The sequence below is a fragment of the Arachis stenosperma genome, chromosome 1, assembly GCF_014773155.1.
Source record: "Arachis stenosperma cultivar V10309 chromosome 1, arast.V10309.gnm1.PFL2, whole genome shotgun sequence".
Classification (NCBI taxonomy): domain Eukaryota; kingdom Viridiplantae; phylum Streptophyta; class Magnoliopsida; order Fabales; family Fabaceae; genus Arachis; species Arachis stenosperma.
Genome location: NC_080377.1, coordinates 22,584,983 through 22,593,134, shown reverse-complemented (window position 1 = coordinate 22,593,134; position 8,152 = coordinate 22,584,983). Strand labels below are relative to the sequence as shown.

General features: G+C 40.9%; 1 non-coding gene across 1 annotated transcript; it reads left to right on the top strand.

Moving 5' to 3' along the window:
* Positions 1-4,078: 4,078 nt before the first annotated feature.
* On the top strand, positions 4,079-4,186 carry LOC130948954 (small nucleolar RNA R71). The gene has a single exon (XR_009073302.1). It is a non-coding gene; the product is annotated as a small nucleolar RNA R71 (small nucleolar RNA).
* The last annotated feature ends 3,966 nt before the right edge of the window (positions 4,187-8,152 follow it).

The window sequence follows — 8,152 nt, the reverse complement described above, 5'->3', positions numbered from 1 at the left end:
CTTCAAGAATCATTTCTAATGATTTTTCAGATCCTCAGTAACATGTCTCCTTTTTCATCATTCTTTCAAGAGCCAACCTTCATGAACCACAAATTCAAGATACATATGCACTGTTTAAGCATACATTCAGAGAACAAGAGTATTGCCACCACATCAAATTAATTAAACTATTATAAAATTCAGAATTCATGCAATTCTTTCCTTTTCAATTAAGCACGTTTTTATTCAAGAAAGGTGATGGATTCATAGGACATTCATAACTTTAAGGCATAGACACTAAGACACTAATGATCACAAGACACAAACATGGATAAACATAAGCATAAAATTCGAAAAACAGAAGAATAAAGAACAAGGAAATCAAAGAACGGGTCCACCTTAGTGATGGCGACTCTTTCTTCCTCTTGAAGATCCTATGGAGTGCTTGAGCTCCTCAATGTCTCTTCCTTGTCTTTGTTGCTCCTCCCTCATGATTCTTTGGTCTTCTCTAATTTCATGAAGGATGATGGAGTGTTCTTGATGCTCCACCCTTAGTTGTCCCATGTTGGAACTCAGTTCTCCTAGGGAGGTGTTTAGTTGCTCCCAATAGTTTTGTGGAGGAAAGTGCATCCCTTGAGGAATCTCAGGGATCTCATGATGAGTGCGGTCTCTTGTGTACTCCATCCTTTTCTTGGTAATGGGCTTGTCCTCATCAATAGGGGTATCTCCTTCTATGTCAACTCCAACTGAATAACAGAGGTGACAAATGAGATGAGGAAAGGCTAGCCTTGCCAAGGTGGAAGACTTGTCTGCCACTTTATAGAGTTCTTGGGCTATAACCTCATGAACTTCCACTTCTTCTCCAATCATGATGCTATGAATCATGATGGCCCGGTCTAGAGTAACTTCGAACCGGTTGCTAGTGGGAATGATTGAGCGTTGGATGAACTCCAACCATCCTCTAGCCATGGGTTTGAGGTCATGCCTTCTCAATTGAACCGGCTTGCCTCTTGAATCTCTCTTCCATTGTGCGCCCTCTTCACATATGACTGTGAGGACTTGGTCCAACCTTTGATCAAAGTTGACCCTTCTTGTGTAAGGATGTTCATCTCCTTGCATCATAGGCAAGTTGAATGCTAACCTTACATTTTCCGGACTAAAATCCAAGTATTTCCCTCGAACCATAGTAAGATAATTCTTTGGATTCGGGTTCATACTTTGATCATGGTTCTTTGTGATCCATGCATTGGCATAGAATTCTTGAACCATCAAGATTCCGACTTGTTGAATGGGGTTGGTAAGTACTTCCCAACCTCTTCTTCGGATCTCATGGCGGATCTCCGGATATTCACCCTTTTTGAGTGAAAAGGGGACCTCAGGGATCACCTTCTTCAAGGCCACAACTTCATAGAAGTGGTCTTGATGCACCCTTGAGATGAATCTATCCATCTCCCATGACTCGGAGGTGGAAGCTTTTGCCTTCCCTTTCCTCTTTTTAGAGGTTTCTCCGGCCTTGGATGCCATAAATGGTTATGGAAAACGAAAAAGCAACGCTTTTACCACACCAAACTTAAAAGGTTTGCTCGCCCTCGAGCAAAAGAAGAAAGAAGAGAGTAGAAGAAGAAGAAATGAGGGAGAAATGGATGGCTTTGTATTCGGCCAAAGAAGGGGAGAAGTGGTGTTTAGGTTGTGTGAAAATGAAGGAGTGAAGAAGGGTATTTATAGGGGAGAGGGGAGATGGTGTTCGGCCATTATGGGTGGGTTTTGGGAGGGAAAGTGGTTTGAATTTGAAGGGTGAGGTTGGTGGGGTTTTATGAAGGATGGATGTGAGTGGTGAAGAGAAAGATGGGATTTGATAGGTGAAGGGTTTTTGGGGAAGAGGTATTGAGGTGATTGGTGAATGGGGGAAGAAGAGAGAGGGTGGTGGTGGGGTAGGTGGGGGTCCTGTGGGGTCCACAGATCCTGTGGTGTCAAGGAAAAGTCATCCCTGCACCAAATGTTGCTCAAAATCACGTTTTGAGCCATTTCTGGCGTTAAACGCCGGGCAGGTGCCCATTCCTGGCGTTTAACGCCAGGTTCTTGCCCTTTTCTGGCGTTTAACGCCAGTCTGGTGCCCCTTTCTGGCGTTAAACGCCCAGAATGGTGCCAGACTGGGCGTTAAACGCCCAACTGCTAGCCTCACTGGCGTTTAAACGCCAGTGAATTCTTCCTCCAGGGTGTGCTGTTTTTCTTCCTATTTTTCATTCTGTTTTTGCTTTTTCAATGGATTTTGTGACTTCTTATGATCATCAACCTACAAAAAAAAAAACATAAAATAACAAAAGAAAATATATAAAATATAATCATTGGGTTGCCTCCCAACAAGCACTTCTTTAATGTCAGTAGCTTGACAGATGGCTCTCATGGAGCCTCACAAATGATCAGAGCAATGTGGGAACCTCCCAACACCAAACTTAGAGTTTGAATGTGGGGGTTCAACACCAAACTTAGAGTTTGGTTGTGGCCTCCCAACACCAAACTTAGAGTTTGACTTTGGGGGCTCTATTTGTCTCTGATTTGAGGGAAGCTCTTCAAGCTTCATCTCCATGGTGACAGAGGGATATCCTTGAGCCTTAAACACCAAGGATTTTTCATTCACTTGAATGATCAGTTCACCTTTATCAACATCAATCATAGCCTTTGCTGTGGCTAGGAAGGGTCTGCCAAGGATGATGGATTCATCCATGCACTTCCCAGTCTCTAGGACTATGAAATCAGTAGGAATGTAATGGTCTTCAACTTTTACCAAAACATTCTCTACAAGTCCATGAGCTTGTTTTCTTGAGTTGTCTGCCATCTCCAATGAGATTCTTGCAGCTTGTACCTCAAAGATCCCTAGCTTCTCCATTACAGAGAGAGGCATGAGGTTCACACTTGACCCTAAGTCACACAGGGCCTTCTTGAAGGTCATGGTGCCTATGGTACAAGGTATGGAAAACTTCCCAGGATCTTGTCTCTTTTGAGGTAATTTCTGCCTAGACAAGTCATCCAGTTCTTTGGTGAGCAAGGGAGGTTCATCTTCCCAAGTCTCATTTCCAAATAACTTGTCATTTAACTTCATGATTGCTCCAAGGTATTTAGCAACTTGCTCTTCAGTGACATACTCATCCTCTTCAGAGGAGGAATACTCATCAGAGCTCATGAAAGGCAGAAGTAAGTCCAATGGAATCTCTATGGTCTCATTTTGAGCCTCAGATTCCCATGGTTCCTCATTGGGGAACTCAGAGGAGGTTGGTGCACGCCCATTGAGGTCTTCCTCAGTAGCGTCCACCTCCTCTCTTTCCTCTCCATATTCGGCCATGGTTATGGCTTTGCACTCTCCTTTTGGATTTTCTTCTGTATTACTTGGGAGAGTACTAGGAGGGAGTTCAGTAACTTTCTTGCTCAGCTGACCCACTTGTCCTTCCAAATTTCTGATGGAGGACCTTGTTTCATTCATGAAACTTTGAGTGGTTTTGATTAGATCAGAGACCATTGTTGCTAAGTCAGAGGTATTCTGCTTAGAACTCTCTGTCTGTTGCTGAGAAGATGATGGAAAAGGCTTGTTATTGCTAAACCTGTTTCTTCCACCATTATTATTATTGAAACCTTGTTGAGGTCTCTCTTGATTCTTCCATGAGAAATTTGGGTGATTTCTCCATGAAGAATTATAGGTGTTTCCATAGGGTTCTCCTAGGTAATTCACCTCTTCCATTGAAGGGTTCTCAGGATCATAAGCTTCTTCCTCAGATGAAGCTTCCTTAGTACTGCCAGGTGCATTTTGCATTCCAGTCAGACTTTGAGAAATCAAATTGACTTGTTGAGTCAATATCTTGTTCTGAGCCAGTATGGCATTCAGAGTGTCAATCTCAAGAACTCCTTTCTTCTGACTAGTCCCATTGTTCACAGGATTTCTTTCAGAAGTGTACATGAATTGGTTATTTGCAACCATTTCAATTAGCTCTTGAGCCTCTGCAGGCGTCTTCTTCAGATGAAGAGATCCTCCAGCAGAGCTATCCAAAGACATCTTGGATAGTTCAGAGAGACCATCATAGAAAATACCTATGATGCTCCATTCAGAAAGCATGTCTGAGGGACATTTTCTGATTAATTGTTTGTATCTTTCCCAAGCTTCATAGAGGGATTCTCCATCCTTCTGTCTGAAGGTTTGGACTTCCACTCTAAGCTTACTCTATTTTTGAGGTGGAAAGAACTTTGCCAAGAAGGCATTGACTAGCTTTTCCCAAGAGTCCAGGCTATCTTTAGGTTGTGAGTCCAACCATATTCTAGCTCTGTCTCTTACAGCAAAAGGGAATAGCATCAGTCTGTAGACCTCAGGGTCAACCCCATTAGTCTTGACTGTGTCACAGATTTGCAAGAACTCAGCTAAAAACTGATGAGGATCTTCCATTGGAAGTCCATGGAATTTGCAATTCTGTTGCATTAGAGAAACTAATTGAGGCTTAAGCTCAAAGTTGTTTGCTCCAATGGCAGAGATAGAGATGCTTCTCCCATAGAAGTTGGGAGTAGGTGCAGTAAAGTCACCCAGCACCTTCCTTGCATTGTTGGCATTGTTGTTGTTTTCGGCTGCCATGTGTTCTTCTTCTTTGAAGAATTCGGTCAGGTCCTCTAAAGAGAGTTGTGCTTTGGCTTCTCTTAGCTTTCTCTTCAAGGTCCTTTCAGGTTCAGGGTCAGCTTCAACAAGAATGCCTTTGTCTTTGCTTCTGCTCATATGAAAGAGAAGAGAACAAGAAGATGTGGAATCCTCTATGTCACAGTATAGAGATTCCTTAAGGTGTCAGAGGAAACGAAAAATAGAAGAAAGAAGGTAGAAGAATTCGAACTTGATGAGATAAAGTTCGAATTGTGCATTAAGAAGGAGTAGTACTCCATGAATAGAAGGATGTGGGAAGGAGGGAAGAGGATTTTCGAAAATTAATTAAAAAGATGTTAAAAACATTTTAAAATTTGATTGATAATTTTCGAAAATTGAAAGTGGAAAAGAAATCAAGTGATTTTTGAAAAAGATTTTGAAATTAGAAATTAAGAAGATTTGATTGAAAACTATTTTGAAAAAGATGAGGTTGAGAAGATATGATTGGTAAAAAAAAAAAATTTGATTTGAAAACAATTTTAAAAGATTTGATTTTGAAAATTAGTGACTTGCCTAACAAGAAAAGATATGATTCAAACATTAAACCTTTCTCAACAGAAAAGGCAACAAATTTGAGATGTTCAATCAAATCATTAATTGTTAGTAAGTATCTTTGAAAAAGGAAAGAAATTGATTTTGAAAAACATTTGATTGAAAAGATATGATTTGAAAAAGATTTGATTTTGAAAAACTTTGAAAACTTGAAAAAAAATTGATTTGAAAACAAATTCTTCCCCCTTTGCCATCCTGGCGTTAAACGCCCAGAATGGTATCCATTCTGGCGTTTAACGCCCAAAATGCACCCTTTTTGGGCGTTAAACGCCCAGCCAGGCACCCTGGCTGGCGTTTAAACGCCAGTCTGTCTTCTTCACTGGGCATTTTTGAATGCCCAGCTTTTTCTGTATAATTCCTCTGCAGTATGTTCTGAATCTTCAATTCTTTGTATTATTGACTTGAAAAGACACAAATTAAAAATATTTTTGGATTTTTAATAATCAAAATGCAACAAGAATCAAATAACAATGCATGCAAGACACCAAACTTAGCAGTTTGTATACTACTGACACTATGTGAGACACATAAACACTCAAGCCAAAAGAATTCAAAGATCAGAGTAAGAAATCATCAAGAATTACTTGAAGATCCTTAAGACACATGAATGCATGCAATTGACACCAAACTTAAGATGAGACACTAAACTTAAACAAGAAACATAAAATATTTTTGGTTTTTATGATTTTGTAATTTTTTTGTGTTTTTTTTCGAAAATTAAGTGGAAAAAGATATCAAAATTCTTAATGAGAATTCCAGAAATCAGTGCAATGCTAGTCTAAGACTCCGGTCCAGGAATTAGACATGGCTTCACAGCCAGCCAAGCTTTCAAAGAAAGCTTCGGTCCAAAACACTAGACATGGCCAAAGGCCAGCCAAGCCTTAGCAAATCACTGCTCCAAAAGCAAGATTGATGAAAATCAACAAGCTCTTGTGATGATAAGTTGAAACCTCGGTCCAATGAGATTAGACATGGCTTCTCAGCCAGCCAGATTTCAACAAATCATCATGAAACTCTAGAATTCATCTTCAAGAATTTCGAAAAAAAATGCCTAATCTAAGCAACAAGATGAACCTTCAGTTGTCCAAACTGAACAATCCCCGGCAACGGCGCCAAAAACTTGGTGTGCGAAATTGTGAACAATACTTTTCACAACTCTCATAATCCCCGGTCATGAACTCCAAAAACTTTGGTAGTTCAATTCCATGGCATTACACAACTTCGCACAACTAACCAGCAAGTGCACTGGGTCGTCCAAGTAATACCTTACGTGAGTAAGGGTCGATCCCACGGAGATTGTTAGTATGAAGCAAGCTATGGTCACCTTGTAAATCTCAGTCAGGCAGACTCAAATGGGTATAGTGATAAACGAAAATAACATAAAGATAAAGATAGAGATACTTATGTATATCATTGGTGAGAGCTTCAGATAAGCGTATGAAGATGCCTTCCCTTCCGTCTCTCTGCTTTCCTACAGTCTTCATCCAATCCTTCTTACTCCTTTCCATGGCAAGCTTATGCAAGGGTTTCACCGTTGTCAGTGGCTACCTCCCATCCTCTCATTGGAAATGTTCAACGCACCCTGTCACGGCACGGCTATCCATCTGTCGGTTCTCAATCAGGCCGGAATAGAATCCAGTGATTCTTTTGCGTCTGTCACTAACGCCCCGCCTTCAGGAGTTTGAAGCACGTCACAGTCATTCAATCATTGAATCCTACTCAGAATACCACAGAAAAGGTTAGACCTTCCAGATTCTCTTGAATGCCGCCATCAGTTCTCGCCTATACCACGAAGACTCTGATCTCACGGAATGGCTGGCTCGTTTGTCAGGCGAGCACTCGGTTGTCAGGCGATCAACCATGCATCGTGTTATCAGGAATCCAAGAGATATTCACTAGAGCTTTGATTGCTTGTAGAACAAGAATGGTTGTCAGTCACCTTGTTCATGGGTGAGAATGATGATGAGTGTCACGGATCATCACCTTCATCAAGTTGAAGAACAAGTGATATCTTGGACAAAGAACAAGCGGAATTGAATAGAAGAACAATAGTAATTGCATTAATACTCGAGGTACAGCAGAGCTCCACACCTTAATCTATGGTGTGTAGAAACTCCACCGTTGAAAATACATAAGCATAAGGTCTAGGCATGGCCGAATGGCCAGCCTCCCAATGATCTAAGATAGCATAAAACGAAGATAGCTACCAAAGTCTCCAGATACAATAGTAAAAGGTCCTACTTATAGATAACTAGTAGCCTAAGGTGTACAAAGATGAGTAAATGACATAAAAATCCACTTCCGGGCCCACTTGGTGTGTGCTTGGGCTGAGCAATGAAGCAATTTCGTGTAGAGACTCTTCTTGGAGTTAAACGCCAGCTTTTATGCCAGTTTGGGCGTTTAACTCCCATTTGGGTGCCAGTTCCAGCGTTTAACGCTGGGATTTCTTAAGGTGACTTTGAACGCCAGTTTGGGCCATCAAATCTTGGGCAAAGTATGGACTATCATATATTGCTGGAAAGCCCAGGATGTCTACTTTCCAACGCCGTTGAGAGCGCGCCAATTGGGCTTCTGTAGCTCCAGAAAATCCACTTCGAGTGCAGGGAGGTCAGAATCCAACAGCATCTGCAGTCCTTTTCAGTCTCTGAATCAGATTTTTGCTCAGGTCCCTCAATTTCAGCCAAAAAATACCTGAAATCACAGAAAAACACACAAACTCATATTAAAGTCCAGAAAAGTGAATTTTAACTAAAAACTAATAAAAATATACTAAAAACTAACTAGATCATACTAAAAACATACTAAAAACAATGCCAAAAAGCGTATAAATTATCCGCTCATCAGAGGTCTTATGGAAGGTTTTGGAAAGGAAGAGAGTAATGATCGCATATATTCGTGCAATTAAAGATATGTATGATGGGGTTACAACTAGTGTGAAGACTCAAGGTG